Genomic DNA, 21,817 nt, shown 5'->3' with positions numbered 1-21,817 from the left:
TAGCAATTGAATCAACCTATTTATGGAAATGAGCGAAATCTTTTAAAGCTATGTTATTAAATGATGGTCTTGAAGTACAGATTCTTGGTACTGACGCTTAGTCCATGTTTGGTAATATCCTTTTAGCGTGGCTCGGTCCTTATACATCCCACCAATATGCTGTTGTGATGTGGTCATTTTTTGTATTCTTGTCTCTCAGTGTTTCTTATGTGCTTTGTCTATATGCCATTTTGTTTTCCTTTATTGACATGTTTGTTTGTTTTTATATGGATGAAGGTTATAACACAATGTTTACTTCCCCTTTTATGTCTGTTTGTTTAGTTCACACTTTGTTTTCTATAAAATGTGCGAATGTCATACAAGTGAAACAGTTGTTTTCCATTTGTTTGATGCATTTGAGCTTTTAATTTTGCCATTTTATAAAGGAATTTCCAATTTTCATTTTTCTTGAAGTTCAGTTTTTTGTCATTTTACTGTTGTATAAGAAAAAAAATTTATATATCAATTCATCTTTCGTTTCTAAAAGTGTTTTTACTTACAGGTCATTTCAAGGTTGACGTTTTATGATATAATGGAGCCAGGAGCTATCGGTAAGATGTTAACTTGTTTAAGGATTAAAAAAGATAGAGATGACCAAACATTTTTGATAAAACTGAATTGGCTTTTCTTTAATTATTTTACCTGCGCAATAATTAAGCAGAATATATATCTATAGATGCCGACTTTGAAATTTATATATTAAGATTAAAATGCAAGATATCAAACAACACTCTTAGTTCATGAGACTTTAAAAATTCGAATTCAGGATATGTATCTTGTGGACATATCGTTATAGGTTATCTTGAAATTATCTTTAACCGAGAGGTTGAGATGAACATTTAAATATGGGTCCGAAACATTGTCCGCCTTCTACATTATACTGTTCCTGACATAGTAAAGACATCAGCATCCCTATTCCTTTTATGATTTGGAAGGAAAACTGATAAAATCCTTCAGTTCTTTATCAACAAATGTGAATATTGTTTAAAATCGAACTGAACGTATCGAAACTTATAATGTCATTTCTAACAATAAAACTAACGGGGACAATTGAAAGAATCGCATGAATTGCACAACAAGAGAGACGGTTGCGTTGACAGGGTACGCGTACCATGTACACGCATTCCAACAATATGCTCGCATCAATTTACACACGTAAACGCTATATGAAAAGGCAGAACTATGCTGAAATGTAAGGTTCGTCATAGATCTTAGTTTGAAGCTGTCAAAATTTGTCAATTCCAAGGGGAAAAATTAAAATGTGAGGCAGACCTTCTCGTTTCAATGGTTTTCTTAAAGAATTTCCAACTTAGATGTATGCGTTGCAAGAACTTGTTGAAAAAAGGTTATTTTGTGATTGATTGTTTCTTTCTTAAAGTCCAGTGTCAATCTTTTCATACATTTTCACGACAAGATTCCCTTAAAAGTAAAACATAATACGTAGGCAGAAATGAAGGCCTACCGAAAGGAAAGGGGCGATATTTAGGAAGGCACTAGAAATGCGGGTATGCTGGAAAAGTGTAAATATTCTGCCTTGCAACTGACCGATTCCTTTGAAAGGTAGGCTATAATCAATTATTTTCATAGTGTCACGAAAAAACTTAGCATTTTGATGATATCGTCTTCGGCGTCTTAAATAAGGAATTGCCATGGCGTTTTTTAAAACTATTTCAGATTCCGACTCTACGGGAAAACAAAAACATTTCAGCAGTAAAAGGCACTATCTCATGACATTCATTGAATTTTTACGAAAGAATAACCAGTTTAATTTAACATGTTCATAAAATTCAAATCTTATCAAAAGGCGAAATTAAAGATCATGGAAGATATATATTTTTTATACCTCATGAAATGGTGCATGTATAGTGATTAGTGTATTCGTTTGTCTATATATGTCCGGCAATATTTTTCTTTACAATAGATAACGAAAATACAACTTGATCAAATTTTCCAAGATCTGCATACTAGTATATAAGATATAGGTCAAGTTCGATTCAGACAATTTTGACATTTTTGTACAAATATTTTGTCCTCAATAATCTTTGAAAATTGGTATTTTTGCGTTTTCTGGATGATGATTTAAATATCATTTGATAAATTCTTTTAGATTGAATAAAAATGACATAAACTATAATTAACACGTACGCTTTTGACGATTTTGACGTTTCCGTTAACAATGTGTTACCTTTAAATATATTAAAACAATTATTTGTGTCCTGTCGATAGTCAAAGTTACGAGTGACAGAATTCATGACAAAATCTGCATACTTGCATTGTAAAATAAATGACCATAAACGATATGTGAATTCGGTTTTAAGGGATTTGATATTGTTGGATTAAGAGTAGTGATCTAAATGTTTTTAAATATTGTAGTTTATTTGGATTGTGAATAGAACATGTCCTTCTCAGCAGAATCTTCCCGAATTTAAGACAATGTCAAGGACTTATAGATATATAGTTCAAGTTCAATTTCAACAGCGGACATGTGCCGTTCAGTAATAATGTGGAGGAGGTTGTACCTGTTTTCTCTAGATAGATTTATTCTGGTTTCCTTTGTAAATGATTTGTTTGAATACTTATATTTAATCATGAAATAAAGTCGGTCATGAAAGCATGATAGGAACCTTAAGTGGTGTGTAATTGCGATGACCGTGACTTCTGTTGAGCCGTGAATCGGAATTTTTCTATTCTATTTGAAACAAAAATCCATAAAGATACCAGGTTTATAATTTTGTTCACCAGACGCGTCTTTCGTTTACAAAATACTCAGCAGTGACGCTCCAAACCTAACTGTTAAAAGTATAATAAAGTCCGATGTTGAAGAGCAAGGTTTGTCACATATATATTGACATGCTTCTTGTTCATTATATGCCCGATTTAAAACGTACATTTGATTTAAATCTCTTTAAGTTTTTCGAAACCATTTCTTGAAGAACAGGGATTAAAATATATTTTTTTTCCAAATTGCTTGATTTTATATAATCATAAAATTCAGACTATTTTGTCGGGGGATGAGAAATGTTGAGACGCAGTTTATATAATAAGGATGTTCTGCTAGGTGGTACGACGTGTATAAATAGCAAGATGTTTACAACGCCAATAGAATATAATACAATATTTTACAGTCTTTGCCTCGCATCATGCCACAGGCAGAGAGTTTGGTATATAACGTTTCTATACTGACTGGACCTGACTTTGCATTTATACATCCGGCACAGTCAGACAGAATCTCTACTTTGGCAATGATTTTTGAAGACGACTAACGAAACATTATTCTATACCCTTATCACCCTTAGGGGTAAACAGTATCGGTTTTGTGATGTTCCTAGTAATGACACGAACAACTGGAAGTAAAATTTGAATAAAATAACGTGTGAAACATGGACAGTTTTTTCCCTTTTTAAAACTTCCAATGTTTGTGTCCTCATCTTCATGTTTGGGTCATGAATAATGCATGAGTATTAACACATGTATACCACTGCCAGAAGTATCGGTAACAACGAAAATTCTACATAGTTTGGTGTATTACCACACTTGCTTGAGTTCTTTGTACCTTTACGGGTAAACACTACAAAAGCGAATTAATTTCATATGTTTTGTTTTTACATTTGTTTGCTTGTGGCTCGAAAAGAGAAAGAAAGAGAATGAATTCAACAATTGTTGTATACAAATTATAATGATTATACATAAATGGGTATCATAATTTGTTTACAGCTGGAACAACTGTTGGTTCAATTGTGGGGATAATACTTATGGTGATAGCAGGGATTTTCAAGCTGCGTAAATGTAGAGGTATTTCACATATATTTATAGTTATATTTATATATTAAGATTAAAATGCAAAATTTCAAATTGCAAGTTTCTTAACCGAAACTTTATGTTGAATTTCGAAATTTTGTAAAATTATAAGTCAAGACGTAATACATATCTAAAATGCGATATTCTCTACAATGGAACTTAAGAACATCTAAGTAGACCAAGACAAGATTGACCAAGACTATACAATTTGCATTCCTTTGTTAAACAGAGTGAAACCATCGATTTGGACATACTCAATTATTTACAGAAGACAGTCTTGCAACATTTGCTTTATAAATGCACCTCACAAATATGCTAAAGTCAATATTTGAGCTTCCTATATAAACCTAAGATTATGCAATGTTTAATATCTGTCTAAAATTGTATTTACTATACTTCTTTGTTCGAAACTATACATATATTTACAATTCATGTATCCATGAAACTGGATATATCCCTAAAATACGCATTACACTTTAAACTTGACCTTTTTCTCTAACATTTTTAATATACCCTTCTATAAAATAAGTGTCAAGCTAAAAAACATTTTATTAAAATCAAATATGTCAATACAGGTTTTGATTTAGTAAATATTGCCGGTATCTTAAATAAACATTCTGTTAAGGAACAAATTTCTGAATATTTTGATAATACTGAACTTCCTCTTTTTTGTTATGTTTACAAAAAATCTACCCTAAAATATGTGTTTAATTATAGCGAAGTTAGTAAAGATGTAAATATCAGTGACAATACACCTACGTCATGAAATTGTAATAATTCCGAATACATTTATGGCCTCATTTCCCATTTTATAAGAGGAGACCTTAACATCGTTCGTGACCGAGAGTTGAAATAATTCCTCAGTAAAGGACCTAAATATCGTCCCCCGTAACATCATCCTCGACTCACTCCGTACTTACTGCTCGAAATGGATAAAAAGAGAGAAAGCTGACAAGAAATACTTAGATTTTATTTTAAGTCAGTAATGAACATAGTTGATATACGTATACAACATTTTAAAGAACATTTAACTCCTAATAACAACAATAATAACCCTATTTCTCGTATCAAATCACTGCCACGGAATTTGTTTTTGTCCCGACTGATAAGGCTGTTAATAATATCATTATTGTTTGAAGTAAATTTTACATTGAGGTTCTGCAAAAGGAAATCACGAATTCACCAACATTCCAACTGACTCAATTTTCAGAAAATGACATCTGTAGCAAGCATAAACTAATACCTACTTCTTTACAAGCAGAACCAAATACAATGAAAGTTCAAACCATGTACTGGCTACCGAAGCTGCACAAAACACCTAACAAATATAGATTTATTTCGTCTTCAAGCCACTGTTCCACTACTAAACTGACTATTCTCCTTACTAGTACACTTGGTGCAATCAAAAACCTGGAAATAAATTGTTCCAATAAGGCCTTTAAAATAGTGGCATTAATTACTTTTGGAGTGTAAAAAATTCGTTGAAAGTACTTGATAAATTGCATGCTGATATTGGTGATTTCAAATCTGTTCAAGGTTTTACTTTTTCGACACTATATACCACTTTGCCTCATAATGTTATTAAGAAAAAATTCACACACCTAACCTAATTAAATCGGCATTCAGAAAGTCAGAATGCGAATATATATATATATGTTCAAACTCATTTAGGTATTTTTTTAGTAACAACAAACAAACTATGTCAATTGGACCTGCTTTGATACTATAACTGCCCTTGAATTTTTACTAGATAACATTTTTATTCGCTATGGAGATGCCGTATATCGTCAAGTTTTCGGAATTCCAATGGGGAATGACTAACTGTGCACCACTTATTGCGGACCTGTTCTATATTGTTATGAGTTATAATTTATGACTAAAATCAGCTAAGACCCATCGAAACAACATCTGATACAAAAATTTAATAACAATTTTAGATACTTGGATGATATATTGGCTCTCAATAATGACGACTTCCGTATGTACACTAAAGAGATTTATCCGGTTTAACTGACTTTAAATAAAGCTAATACCAACAATAAACACTGCCCTTTCCTGGATCATGATATCTATATCTTTAACGGGAAGCTTAATACCAAAATGTATGATAAAAGAGATTATTTTTCATTTCCTATGGTTAATTATCCATTTTTAGATTGTGACGTTCCTTTGTCACCATCTTATGGTAATTATATTTCTCAACTTGTTCTATTCGCTCGTGTATGTAACAACGTATTTGATTTTAACGAAAGAAATCTCTCTATTACTGAAAAATTATTACACCAGTGTTTTCGATATCACAAACTAGTCAAAATATATACAAAATTTTATCGTCGGTACAAGGACATCATTCGTAAATATAAATCAACATGCAGACATCTTATACGATCAGGTATTTCACATCCAATCTTTTATGGTAATATTATTCACCTCAAAAGCGAACACAAACTTTAAACAGACTTATTCAGAAGGGATATAGTTACGATATTGTTGTCAGGTCATTAAAGATGGCATATGTTGGTATTAATATTGATTCACTTATAGGGTATTGGCATCGTAAATAAACACATTAATTCTAAAACCAGTTGTTGACTTGATACGAGTTATGTTCTTCTCATATATTTTATGATGGTTTGATACTAAACCCCTAACAGGAAGGATTGTGCTTGTTTTTCATGTGATGAAGACATAATCTTTCAATCAGTTTAGTTGAGGTCTGGAGCTGGCATGTCAGTAATTACATAATAGTTATTGAAAAACTGGTCATTATCGTGATATATGGACTGCCCACAGACAGTGGTATGGACTAAGAAAGCGATAATGACTGAGCCGTAGGCGAGGTCATTATCGCTGTCGCAGTCAATACCACTGTCCTACGGGTAGTCCGTGTATCACGATGATAACCAGTTCTTCAATAACTATTATGTTTATTTCATTGAGAAACAATGTTTTTAAAAATTCTCATAGATTCAAATTGTTCAAAGCAAACTCGAGTTATTGTACGATTTCTTTAGGAAAGAGTGAAGACCAGTCATAGTGATAACTATAAGTCACTGCCATTCATTTAATGCAATTTTTCAGTATATGAATACAAAATAAAGTTTTCTATAATTTTATAATTAACGAATCGCGATTGCGTTTTATTAAAGTGAAATCACTCTAAACAGAGAAACCACGCCCGACTGGTCATTAACATGTAAAAGTCCGTTAACGACCTGTTTTCTGGTCCGTTTTTTTTTCTGTTAAAGACCGATAGAATTTTTTTCTTAAGAATAAAGAATGTCATGTGGCCCCTTGTTATCCAATAAGAGAAGCTAATTCTTAACCGATATGAAATAACTGCTTGTAGTCCTTTGTTAATTTATGTATGTCATCTAGTCTGACAGCGGACTCGGACTTCTTTTAAACTGAGTTTTACTATGCGTATTGCTGTGTGTGTTTGTTTTTTCTACATTGGCTAGATGTATAGTGGGATGGTTGAGATCTCACTAAACATATTTAACCCCAACGCATTTTTATGCCTGTCTCAAGTCAGGAGCCTCTGGCCTTTGTTAGTATTGTATGATTTTTGATTTAAGTTTATTTATATGTTTTGTAGTTTATTATGACGTACATTTTCACTGAACTAGTTCACATTTTTGTTTAGGGGTCACCTAAAGCCCGCCTCCGGTTGTGGTTTTTTCTCGCTGTGTTGAAGACCCATTGGTGGCCTTCGGCTGTTTTCTGCTCTTTGGTCGGGTTATTGTCTCTTTGACACATTCTCCATTTCCATTCTCAATCTTATCATTCATTATATTTTGATAATCCAATACTGAGTTTTACAAAGCTGTTATCATCTAATTGTACTTTTTTCTGCAAAATCTGTTAGAGAGAAATACTCTGTCGTTGAAATTTGTATATTAACCTGTAGATGAGTTGTTAGTTTTATAGACATATTAGAGTAAATATTACGCACCCTATAACGGCGATGACATATTGTCGCACAGTAAATCCAACGGTACATTTAAAAGTTTCAAACAAGTCTGTGAATGTTGTTACAGAAATGAGAAAGGACAACCAGTAAATTCACGAACCCATTTTATTTAAACAATGCACCATATTAATATTGAGAAAAGCGTTATAAATACACTCAATTCAAGAATAAGAAATAAACATCAATTAAAATCTGCTTACCCTTCCGGAGCACTTGAGATCACCCCCTAGTTTTTGGTGGGGTCGGTGTTTCTCAGTTTGCAGTTTTCTATGTTCTGTTTTGTGTACTATTGTTTGTCTGTTTGTCTTTTTCCTTTTAAGCCATGGTGTTGTCAGTTTATTTTCGACTTATGAGTTTGAATGTCACTCTGGTATGTTTCGCCTCTGTTTTTTTTAGGCCGACTGGCTGACATTTAAAAAAAGATAAAGACATGTCTACATGTCTACATGTCTACATGTATGCCAACCTTCAAATTTTGTAAAGTGCCAATCTGTCGACATCAAACGCAACCTACGAACTCTGTGTATATTTCTATAATTAGGTTGACATAACGTATATATCTCTCATTTAACATATATATTCATTTCATTATAGTAACATTTATGAACACATATATATACAATTGCAATTCTTATTGTTACCCCATTTGTTATTTATATTGTTATGGATCTATTTTAATGGATAGGTTTTTCACACTACTTATTACCTAAAATCTCATATTCAATGATTTGCCGATGTTTAAAGTAATGCAATAAAATAATAAATCCTTTAACTATTTGAAAGTCTGATAGTCGTAAATATCAATGCAAATAAGTAATCAAATGAAGTTAAGCCGTGAATTTAGAGTTTAATATGGTTTAAAAAAAGGTATTTACTCAATCAGTATGACTCTCTAAGTAGAAAAACAAATACTCTGACAGACAAATTTAATAAGTAATGTTGACAGATCTACTAGCATTTCTGCCATCGAAAACACTTTAGTTAAAACTGTGTATGTAGTAAAAGTTACACATTTATAAAACAACATTAAGAATAGCAGCAAGCCTGAAAATTTGAGAGCATTTGTTAATGAAACAGACATAAGACGTAAGATAGAACTTCAAATGTGTTAATTCGCTATCTCTTTTGCAACAAACTTTTTTTTTTATGATTATAGGACAAATTTATTCTTTGAATGTATTTTGTTTTAATTATTATTTCTCATGGGGGAGTCTGCAAAAAAGAAACATCGTATTTGGACAAAAATAGAGAAGCCTCATATGCGTTGAATATGAAATTCAAATTAATATGGAATTAATACATGAATAAGATGTTAAATTTGTGTCTGAAGAAGAAAAAGACATTCATAAAAAGGATTTTTTTTTTCACTTCTCCAATAGTTCAACATGTTATCAACTATCAATTTTGATAAAATGGATATATATAAGAGTACTGCTCGTATTTGCTAATCCCATGTTTAAATTAATTAACGTTTACGTCGTACTTGTTTATGCGTTATTCAATATTTAAACTAATTTCTCTAATTGTTACACGGTTTATCCTTTTCCTGACATGTTATTAAATTTTATTTAATCAACGTGTGGTTTGTTTGATCGCGTTCTTCATTGGTCAAATTTCGATAATGACGTCGAATTTTCTTCCTCTTCTCTGAATTTCCTATTGTGACGGCATGAAAAAAGGCAACCATGCATGAGGACTACTCATTGAAAGAATACATTTTTGTGCAGATCATTTGAAAAGAAGGAATAAGTTTGCATGCATATTGTTAAAAAATCATTAGAAAAACAGATTTCACCACCAAATCTCGTGTATTACGATATCTATCCATTCTTGACAATTAAATTTTAAATATTTAAAACACTCGGCGAGCTTCGCGTTAATATATAAATATCGTATCACACTCGATGCAATGGAAGAATCCATATGTATCAAATGTACTGTTAAGGGTTTGTTATTCGGAAATTCATTTGTATCAAAATATGCATTTTAGAAAAACAAAGTGAAGGTAACAAAACTCAACATGCAGGTAAAAACAGGTAAGTCTGTTTTAAATTCTACGTTATATAATGTTGCAATGCATAATATCATCATCTTTCTGACCGTTTTCATTTTTTTGTTTACATGTACTACCATTATATTTGATTACAATTTGCAAAAGAACGGTCTTCGGTGTTCTGCAACATGATTACATTTCGCGTCCTTTAATTTAGCATTCATCTGACCTAAATATTACAATCATTGTTAAATTAAGAACTAATTCTTAGAAGCCAAAGATTTGTTTGAAATTCACACATGGCCTGGGCCGTGATATTCGAATTTTATGCTGAGTGTTAGCGAGGGATAACATTAACAAACTTCAAGACCAAAGCCATGTGTAAATTTACAACAAATATATGGCTTAAATGAATTATTTCGATTCTAACAGGACAAATAGGGTCATTAAAAAAACTGAAGCGAGGTAGGGTATACTGTGTGTGTGGCTGTTCTTTTTTACTCTCTGTTAGATATAGCTAAAACACTCTAGTAAATTTGTAGCTTGCATGAATTATTTCGTGAATAATCGCTAGAAAATTATGATCTGAATTCTTTTAATTCTCAAACCCAACATTTGCAATTTTTAATTTACATGTTTTTCTCGTAAGCTACCGGCAAATCCAAAGTTGATATTTCGTAACTAAGGAGCCGCCATGTTTAATTGTTGAAATCAGTAAATATGCAAATAATGCAATAGAATAGAAAATAAAACAACACCTACCTCAAAAATCCATTTAATGTAATATTATACGAATTTCGATGGTTCACGTTACGCAAAAAAAAAAACTTCAGCTTTAGCATTTTTATTTGTATGACGTCATGTTTTGAAATGACTTAAAAAGCGTAACACAAAAGTGCTCATTTTTAGAAAATCTAGAACTGAAAAAATAAAACAAAAATGCTCCTGGAGTCCGCTTTCTATACCCACATCCACACGACAAAATTGTTTTGCGTAAAACCTGTGCATACGCCAAATGTTTTAATGAACTTTCGCGGAATTTTATTTAATTTTAATTTTGTAGATTTCTCCGAGCTCTTGTGCTTTAATTCCTGATGTTATGCATACGAATAAGAATAAAAGTTCTGTAGTTTTTTTTCAATTGCAATTTTTAAAACAATAAAATGAAATAAGATAAATGAAAACCTCAAGGCAAACAGTTTTAATACAATCTGATAAGAACGTGGGTCAATAAAGAAAACAACACTATGAATTTTATGCGTCCGCATCGCATTACTGGATGTACCTACATTAAGAACGTTTAAAGACTTATATTTGAAAGCCATCGATGAAAAAGAATCGAAACAGTTGAATTTGAAGCAACAGCATCTACACGTATTTGAAAATGACTTTACAGAAAAGTCAATGTTTTAATCGGTCAGTTGTCTTGTCTGTGAAGTTTTAGATTATTTCCATTTGAATGAATTTCAATCATAAAGCCATGTGCTATAGCGATTATATTAGTAGTTGTCTCCATCCTTATATTGTCATAGGACCTTATTGCTGCCCGACTGAACAGAAATGATCATGCTTTATTTAACACTTGCAATAGTTAACAAGTGTTTCGTCTAATACGATTTTTTAATTAAACCCGTTTTTTTAGAGTGTTGACCTCAAATTGTGTGAACAATAACGTTTATTTATAATTCTGTAAAAGACCTTAAGAAGTTCCTCTGATTCATGTCCTTTCTTTCTTCGCTTTTTGAATTGCTATCGTTGTTTGTCTGTTTCGGTCTTTTTAAAAGATTTTTTTTCAGATATCATTGACCTTTCTTTGTTTAACTAATAGTATACATATATGCCCCCTTTATAATTAATATTGTATTAGCATTGTGTCATATATCATTTTTTTTCGTTCAGTGTATGTTTACTTGTTTTTGTTAATATGTATTTTGATAGAGTAAAGCCAATTAAATTGATATTTTATAGTGTGTCTTTCTATGTTGTGATGTTTCTTTCAAGTTAGGGAGAAAGTTGGCGCCTGTTGAAACGTTTTAACCCGCTGCATTTGTTTGCACCTGTCCTAAGTCTGGAACCTGTTGTTCAGTGGTTGTCGTTGATGATGTTGTTTATACGTGTTCTCGTTTCTCGTTTTAATATAGATTAGTCCGTTGATCTACCTGTTTGAATGGTTTAACACTAGTCATTGTGGAGCCCTTTATAGCTTGCTGTTTGGTATGAGCTAATGCTCTTTGTTGAAGACCGTACTTTGACCTATAATGGTTTACTTTTTACAAGTTGTGACTTGGATGGAGAGGTGTCTTATTGGCTTTCATACCACGTCTTCTTATAGCAGTCATCTATGTCGACATTGATTATGATTGATTTTGTTAAATTCATGAATCAACTGTATACCAAATTTTGTATTGTACGAAACACTAATCATTTTCTTCAATATGTATAAATTACCGTGCAACTTTTGGAATATTTGCCCTCGATGTTCACCAACTTTATTTGGCATTTTTAACTTATTTTTACTCGATGAGTCGCATGTAGAAGACACATTCTCCTATCCTATACATCTGTAAGCCTGGTATATTCAAAGAGGTTTTTTTATTGACAATTAAGTTATACTTTAATAAGTTAAATTTGCCTATTCTATCTAAATACACAGTATGTTAGATATTCTTGTTCTTTGAAAACTTAGCTTAGTTATGCACATTATAGTGTTTTATGCGGTACAAATGCTGCAAAATAAAGTATTTGCACTCAACTTTTATTTCTCTTTTCACAGAGGATTCTGTTGTCATTGTATGTGCTGTTGTTCGTAAGTATATAAAACTTAAAAAAAAAACTATTGATATAAATGAATATTCATATTAACTATAAATGAAAATAACAGCGTCTAAAGAGTTTTTGTGGATTGATTTTCTGCTGTTATACTGAAATGACTTTTCATGACAAATATATAAAATTGAAAATGGAAATGGGAATATGTCAAAGAGACAACAACCGACCAAAGAGCAGAAAAACGCCGTAGTCCACCAATGTGTCTTCAACTTAGCCAGAATATCCCGCACCCGGAGGCGGACATCAGCTGGCCCTTAAATAAAAATGTATACTAGTTTGCGGCTTGAAGACTACCCGAAAGGTTGATAGTGATACACAGCTTGGGTTCGTGTTTCTCAAACTGTTTTTGTGCACATTATGTCGATAGTTTCGATTAGTTCTTCTTCCATTAGATTTTGAATGTCCAATTAGTAGCTTCTGTCTAGGTCTAACACGGAGAAAATAACTCAGAGAAGAAGAAAACAATCTAGAACACTGATGATTAAAACATTCCTCGGTGTTGCTAGTTTGTAGTAATTCTTTTTTTTCGAAAGGTGCGAGTCAATTTCTGTCTCTGTGTGGTACGGGTGCTCCAAGAACGGAGGAAATAACTAAGATAAGACATTTCCATTTTCACTTTTTATCTAGAACTGTGTAATGATTTAAAACATATTTTCAGCGAGTTTGTAGTATTTTGTTTAGAGTGGAGCGAGTACTGTCTTTGTGTGCCGCGGATGCTTCGAGAAAGGATGAATTTATTAAGAGAAGAAGAAAACAATCTAATGATTAAACACTTTTCTTAAAGTTTGTTATATTTCTTTTTTTTTTTTTGAGTGGTGCTACTTTGACAAAGTCATGCAAGTTGTAATTAGAAGTGAGAGTGCTTGAGTGGTGTGAAATGGCCGTGGGTCGAGTTGTTCTTGATTCAAGACAAATTGAATACAAAACCATTTCCGCCTGCTTACAAAACGTAAACGGTAAGAAACCAGCTACGTATCTTTATTTGTGGTTTTATTAATTAAGTAACGCTAATTAAAGCAATTACTATATGATGTTATAAAGTACATTACATACACTAACTATTATATAACACTTCAGATGATTGTCGGCTCGGAGACAAACCGGCTTAAATATGTTGGTCTACAAATTTAATAGTAAAGATATATATATCATTTTCTTCGTTTGTGGACAGACCATCGTAATCCACGTTGAAAAATACTCGAAATAATGGATTATGTGTGAAGGAGAAAAAGCATAAAACCGACTTTGCAAATAGAAAACATAAAATAAATGAGTTTAGTAAAAGAAGAATAACCTCATTAGCAAACACTATTTATCTTCCTGGGTGTCCTTAATATGAAAACACAAATAAACAGAGTGCACTCAATTTTTAATGTGTATTCTCTAGTAAAATAAAAATATAAGAATGAAAAGGAAGGTAAGGTTGACATTGCAGTCAAATATTGTCTCAGTTAAGTGTCAGTCTTCGAAAAAGAAAACAGACAATTAAGAAGAATTTCAGATTGTGGCCGAAAAAAAACGTCGACCTGATCATCCTATTTTGAAGTTGCTCTCGTCCTCAGTGAGAAATGGTAGGCCTTTAGTTTCTTCTTGTCTTATTATTCGTAACATCTCTCGATATTTTTGTGTTAGAATGATAGCAAATTACAGAGGGATCTCATTAACGTGTACTTCCAATGCATTGCAACCAAATGATATTATGAAATACCAGAAAAGAAAAGGAAACGAATGCTATATTATTGCACCATTATACAGTTTAAACTCAGATTAATGTAAACTAGAGTGGGTTTTTGTTTGTCATGTTTTCAGCACTGCTTGATTCTTAGGCAGATTGGCACTTAGATAAAAAGTTATCAATTACTCATTCTAATATGACGTGCTTCTCCCGCTTTGTAAACAACACCGTGATAAAATTCTCGATATATCTATAGCGCAGACTCCAAGATGTTTAATATTTCAAATGAGAAAAAATCAAAATCAACAAATTTCTTTACTACGTCGATTTATTAATACGGTTTTAAGAATTATGCTTAATTTTTAGTACATTTCCATTTCAGGTACCATTTAGAAGGGTAAGTATTGACATTTAATTCTAATCTCAGTAAGACTTTATGCGTATTATGTTTTTTATTTGGAACCGGATGAGAGAAAAAAAGCTTAATGGAATAATCAACATATCGATGTCTATTTTGTTTTCCTTGTGTCTAATGAATGCTGTTGTATTTAAGGAATATTGGCATCTGAAAAATCATGCAAAGCTGTAGCTATTATTATTACACACTATGGTCGGATTTTACTTTCCTATATTTTATCTGTTGGTCTGTGTATCCTAGGTTCTGAAAGCTTTCAAAAATAGATATTACTATTTAGCAAGGGGAAATCCTAACGGATGCACATGGAACATGTTGTATTGGACGTTGAAAATAGTAGACATCCTTTGTTCGAAGTAAGTGATTTGTTCTGTGGTGAATTAATATTAATGTTAATTAAGACATGTGTTTTTCACTGTTGACCCGGTGGTTGATAATCATCTTTGAGTATACCAAACATATAAGTTTTAGCGCACGACGCATGTTTCGTCTACGTAAGAATCACCAGCCACACTCGAATTAAACCTTATAAGACCAATTTTATAACATCCTAGTAGTGTGATACCTTGAAAATGAAAAGGATAAACGCTTTGCCAGTCTATCTAAGGTCATATATGTTTGTTTGAGGATAGAACAACGTTACTTCTTTCAAATGATTTTACATTGAAGGAGGTTCACTAGTGGCTAATACTTTAGTGAAGTTTTTTTAATCACGACAAAATACTACAAATTTCACATACACATAGTAGTGATGTTATAATTTTTACAAAATAACTTACTTTTGGGAACCATAATTTCGAAGTTATGACTCATTGTGTTGCAACGTCAGATTTGGTTCCAATTACAGCTATATAATAGTTTTAAACATATTTCACTTTGGTCTCAATCCCTAGTCCAAAATAATGTTGTGTTTATGGATTTAGTACCAACCTTGAATCTTTTGTGACAAAAAAGTTTGGATCAGAGGTTGCAGCCAATATTTTTCTAAAGATTTTCCGTAAAAAAATACAAAATTCATCGTATTTTGACAAAATTTTCAAAACCTGCTGATTATGGAGACCATGATTTACTTTTAGGAAGAGATTTTTATTACGTACTGTTGCCTTTATTTAGTTGATACACAATGAGTCATAACTTCGAAATTATGGTTCCCAAAAGTAAGTTATTTTGTAAAAATTATAACATCACTTCTATGTTTATGTGAAATTTGTAGTATTTTGGCGTGTCTATGAAAAATATGCATTTAGGAATGAAATGGTGGCCTTTTTTTACATTTAGGATCGAGTTGAAGTCCAGGGCAATATTGTGACAAAAGTGAACCTTGTCCTTTGCAAAGGTATCAAATGTACTATTCATCAGTACCGGAGTACATAATGTCAACTAAATAAAGGCAACAGTAGTGTACCGTTGTTCAATAGTCATAAATCGATTTAGCGAAAACAAATCCGGGTCACAAACCAAGACTGAGGAAACACATCAACTATAAGAGGAAAACAAAGGAACAACAGAAACCATAACTGCAACAAAATCTAACACCAACATACATAGAAACAGAATACTTGATAACAACTGTCATATTCCTGACTGGATACAGGACATTTTTAGAAAACATTGGTGGGGTGAATCTGGTGTTATGGCTTGCTAACTAGAACCTGGTTTTATGGCTAACCAAACCTTCCACTTATATGGCAATGTTAAAAGCACAGTGACATCGACCAAGTGGTTGTAAAATTTTCAAATATACTAAGCTTATAAATTAGTTGCCAGTGATACATTTCGTGTGCATATTAGCGGAAAACAGACCGCATCAATGATATATTCCGTCAGTGTCTGTACACTGAGGTCAATGGGGCTGGGCATACCCTCAGTGAAGACAAATCTAACAACATTGTCATTAATCTAGTGACTAAAACAAATATTAAAAACAGGCATATAATTTTGTACATTATCCGGGTCATTAGTGAAGCTCGAAATAAAGAGTTTAATGACGACGTTAAAGTTTAAAGCTAAACAATAAATATTTTAAAATTGTGTCAAATCTGTCTTAAGCCACATTTGCCAAAATTGGCCGCATCAATGATATTTTATGTCAGAAAACTGACTAACTGGCTTGCAATACGCCCCATGGACGTAAAATTAGACAACAGTGCACCCCCCTAGTGGTTGTAAAAGATAATCAAAGATACCAGGCCTATATATTTAAACGCCATACTCGTGTTTTATCTGCATCATCATAAATGGAGTAAATATCAAAAGAGTCTAAACAAGTTGGTAACAAAGTCAAAGACCTTTAAGAAAAAAAAATCAAATATAGAAAATTTCTTCAAAATCTTTCTAAAGGTAATTATGCCTTACAGACACAAACATGACAAAGTAGGATTTCGAATAATGTCGGAAATGTATGGAAAGAATAACTTGCAGAAATGATATATATCCTGTCCGCACAATAGCTCAATAGCTTTGACTATTGGACTGTTGATATCCAAAAAATGAAACGTCTATGGAAATTGGCAAAAACCAAGCAGTTGTGAAAAAATATATATAAAATATACCAGGCACAATGGTACATGAACCTTTTCCGTATTTAATGATGGAGCCGTGTATCAAAGTACTCACATATGCCCACATATGTTTAGTAATGTAAATTGAATTGTGAGATGGGGCTGTAGAAGTAATTTCATCACATAATTTCAATTTGGTTATGGGTGGTCAGTTTGACTTGTTAAAAAGTTTGATATGGCGTCCTCCAGTTTTTCCAGATGAACTGTTTGCTGTGTAATGACTATGAAGTATATTGCAGGCACCCGGTACAAATAAAACAAAATGTGGATATATTTTGTATTTTCTTTCTATTCAATCAAGGATGCTAAACTTTAAGTTTTGTATTCAATTACAGAATTGCGGTAATTCAGTTTCTTCTCTTGGCGAAGGAAAGGAAAAATCTCATGTTTGTTACATATAATCAAAAACATCATCGAATTAGTTTTGTCTGCTATTTATCAAAAAAATAATAAGAAAATTCAACATGTTAAAGTAAATATTCATTTCAGAAATCATGCTTCACCGTTATTTTTGTTATTTAACACTATGTTCTGTTGTTTTGATCTTATTGTTCACACATCAATGTTTGTCTATAAACACTCAGTACACAAGCTTCAATTCGATAGATTTGATACACAAATATTGCTATTTAAATAATTATTGAAACAATTTTTAAACAATGTTTGTTTTAAAATGTTTAATTTGCAAAAATAAAATTTGAAGATTTGTATTTCTGCTAAAATTGTTTATAGGAAATTAGACACATAAGTATGAGAAGACAATATCGCATTTATACCTGAACTCTTTTTTTTTATCTGCGACGTTATACATTCTTAGTTCAAAGAAGAAAAGACTGAAGTTGTGTTATTTTAACACAAGAGTAGAGAAGAGCAAACACAATTCTTCTGGAATAAAGTGAATTGTTAAGCGACTTAAGTGACATTACGACTTTCGGTAGCTTATTTGATTTCTTATCCAGATGAGAAAATCATTTAATTTATAATGTATGATGACTGTACATCCATTTAGTATTGTTTTCTTTGCATTTGATAACTCTTACTCAATTTAAAGATTATAACTATTTCAGAAACATGCTAAGACATTATTGTTACAATTAAACACTTTGTCCTGTTGTTTCTATACAACAATATTGGTGACCTTAACAAACATCTTACCAATACATTAACCAACGAACATACCAACCTGGGATTGTTTATCCTTTAACTTTAAATTACTATTCATCAAAATTTTTTATCGCTTATATCATTCACCACTTCAGTTTCACCGTTTTAGAACTATTACAATGGGTATAACTGACTTCCTGTGACTTTGATGATATTTAATTTTAATAAGACATTTTAGAAAAAGAAAGTTGCACACACTTTCATAATTATGATAAGATAAAAGGAAAACCCTGTTTAAAACAATAAAGCCGAGTTTGATAGGACCTTTATCAATCAAACTAATAAATATAAGGTCAAAGTACGGCCTTTAACACGGAGTCTTAGCTCACACTGAACAGCAAGCTAACAGGTGCAAACTTTCATCCTAGCCTGAATGTAACATCACAACATTGAAATAGACACACTATACAATATAAAATAAATTGGCTTAAACTTTAAGTTTTGTATTCAATTACAGACCTCCAAATGAGGGGTAAGTATTGACAATCACTTATAATGGCAACATGACTTGCGGTTATTCAGTTTCTTCTCTTGGCGAAGGAAAAGAAAAATCTCATGTTTGTTACATATAATCAAAAACATCATCGAATTAGTTTTGTCTGCTATTTATCAAAAAAAAAATAAGAAAATTCAACATGTTAAAGTAAATATTCATTTCAGAAATCATGCTTCACCGTTATTTTTGTTATTTAACACTATGTTCTGTTGTTTTGATCTTATTGTTCACACATCAATGTTTGTCTATAAACACTCAGTACACAAGCTTCAATTCGATAGATTTGATACACAAATATTGCTATTAAAACAATTATTGAAATAATGTTTAAACAATGTTTGTTTTAAAATGTTTAATTTGCAAAAATAAAATTTGAAGATTTGTATTTCTGCTAAAAATGTTTATAGGAAATTAGACACATAAGTATGAGAAGACAATATCGCATGTACACCTGAACTGTTTTTTTTTATCTGCGACGTTATATAATATACATTCTTAGTTCAAAGAAAAAAAGACTGAAGTTGTGTTATTTTAACACAAGAGTAGAGAAGAGCAAACACAATTCTTCTGGATTAGTGAATTGTTAAGCGACACATGAAACTGTATGCACATAAAGAGTTATTGTTCCTTGTTTTTGGGATCGACCTATATAAAAATCATTTCAAAACCTAAGTGAAAGTTTTGCACACAAGACGCGAGTTTCATCTTATATAAGTCTCTTATGTGGAGCTTGAATCAGAAGAGTTGAAAGACGACGACGGTAATTATGTAAGAGCTTACAAAAAAGAATTCTAAAATTTTGGTCAAATATATCGAGAGCAATCAATGCCTTTGGAAAAGAAAAAGTCTACCGAAAAGTTTTTACATTCAAGGAAAGTAAATTTGCAGGAAATCACCACATACATAATATTCATTATTAGCACAATAGCACTGAATACTGGACTAGTGTTATACTCGGAACATACGTCCATCAACAGTTACATCAACCAATCAACAAGGCACATCGATACACGAACCGTATCGTATTAAATGACAGAAGCGTGTAAAAAAGTATATGTTCTGTTCACATTTGACTAATACTGTAAAGTGAATGGTTCCAAAAATTAGAAATAATTAAATCACGTTAAAACGAAACACTGCAAATCACATTCTAATGTGTTTTGCTTAGACTTCTTTGACATACAAAGTTTGCATAAAAAGTGGAACACGAGTATGATGCATTAGGTTTATTTTGTTAATGCCAGTTACATTTTTCCTAAAATATAATTGTTCTTTAAATGAAACAATATGCCACATCTGCAGATTTCATTTACGTTATATTTATGTAATGTGCAAAACATCAAACAGATATATATTGTTTTTAATTTTCTTTTTGGTAAATTAATGATGCTCCAAGTCATGTATATTTCCATTTCAGTCCTTCATATATTAGGTAAGTATTGACATTTCATCTTAATGGTAGAATGACATTTGCTATTTTAATATCGTCTCGAGATGCACTTTCATTAATACCTATTGAATACGTGGACAAAAATAAGGCAATACCTTTTTCATTTGATACCGGTAATTGAAAAACCAAATCTTTTCATTTTCCTAAATCAAATGAAAAAAGACATCGATGTGTTTTTGTCTTCCTTGTATTTAAAAATATTCTTAATGTTATGTTTATTTCATTTCAGAAATTATGCTGCAACGGCATTTTTAATATTAATCATTTTGTTCTGTTCTATAAATCCAACTGGTTTCAAATATTTTTTTTTTTTGTCTTTTAATGCTTGATACACAACCTGATAGCGTTCAAAACAGTTTTTAGTATTAAGACGTATTATTAAAACATGTTTTAATTTAATCAACTCAAACGGATTACATTACAGAAAATCTACAGCTTTAATATAATTAGAAATGTATCCAATTGATATATAAATATATCTATATATTGTTTTTTCTGTTTAATAAATATACTTAATTTTAATTATATTTCATTTCAGTTCTCCATTTGATAAGTAAGTTTTACCATTTAACTCAAACGGCAGTTTGACTGTCGCTTACTTAATTTCTTCTTTATTTTGTTCTGCAACCCCACTGCTTTCACTTCATTGTGTGCCCGTTAATTATTGATTTATTTTGATAGCTTTCAAAATTAGTAAGTCTATAAGACATGTCATCAAAATATGTTTGTTACTCATAATAAAAATTTATTGATAATTTGTATTCCAAAAATATCAATAAGATACAAGACTATTGCACGAGAAGACAATGTTGCAAGCACATCTAAATGCGTGTTTTAGAAACATTGCAAAGACCTAAACTGATTGGGTCCTACTATTTTACAATCTAAAATGGCGTTATACAGTAAATCTACCGTAAGGACAGTAGACATTAATCGCATCAATAATATTTCCTGTAAGCACAAGTGCTTACTACTGAGCTAGTGTTACCCTCTAGAACATGTAGAATAAAACGTGAATCAACAATCTCATCGACCCATCAGTAACTAATTATAAGGTATTCCAGGCACACTTGTCATATGTAATGCTTGAGCAGTGTATGGATATATTAGTTCTGAAGAAATAAGTTTTGTTAACTGAATGAGTAAAATTGGTTGTTGCACTGATTGTACAGCAATCAGTTTGACTTCTGGGAATCGCATTATTAATTGACATAGAATGGGCTTATCGTCATACAATGACAACGAAGTGTTGTTTTATTTCCTCCCGTTCAAACAAACAAAAACCGCACTACGACTTTCGTTTTATGTTATTTATGATAGATTCACTTTCTCCAATTCATTATTTTTTTTAACTGATATATAATTTCTTTTCTTTTCGTTCAATTAAGCAGATGCTGTGTTTAAAGTATATTTTTATTTCAGTT

The 21,817-nt window shown here is 31.6% G+C and overlaps 1 long non-coding RNA gene across 1 annotated transcript; it reads left to right on the top strand.

Annotated features, from left to right (window-relative positions):
• Positions 1-3,752: 3,752 nt before the first annotated feature.
• LOC127721940 (uncharacterized) lies at positions 3,753-12,612 on the top strand. The gene is made up of 3 exons (XR_007991536.1): positions 3,753-3,831; positions 9,801-9,846; positions 12,577-12,612. It is a non-coding gene; the product is annotated as an uncharacterized LOC127721940 (long non-coding RNA).
• The last annotated feature ends 9,205 nt before the right edge of the window (positions 12,613-21,817 follow it).

Source organism: Mytilus californianus, unplaced genomic scaffold (assembly GCF_021869535.1).
Source record: "Mytilus californianus isolate M0D057914Y unplaced genomic scaffold, xbMytCali1.0.p SCAF_12, whole genome shotgun sequence".
NCBI classification, from domain to species: domain Eukaryota; kingdom Metazoa; phylum Mollusca; class Bivalvia; order Mytilida; family Mytilidae; genus Mytilus; species Mytilus californianus.
This window is presented reverse-complemented; position numbering and strand designations above follow the sequence as displayed.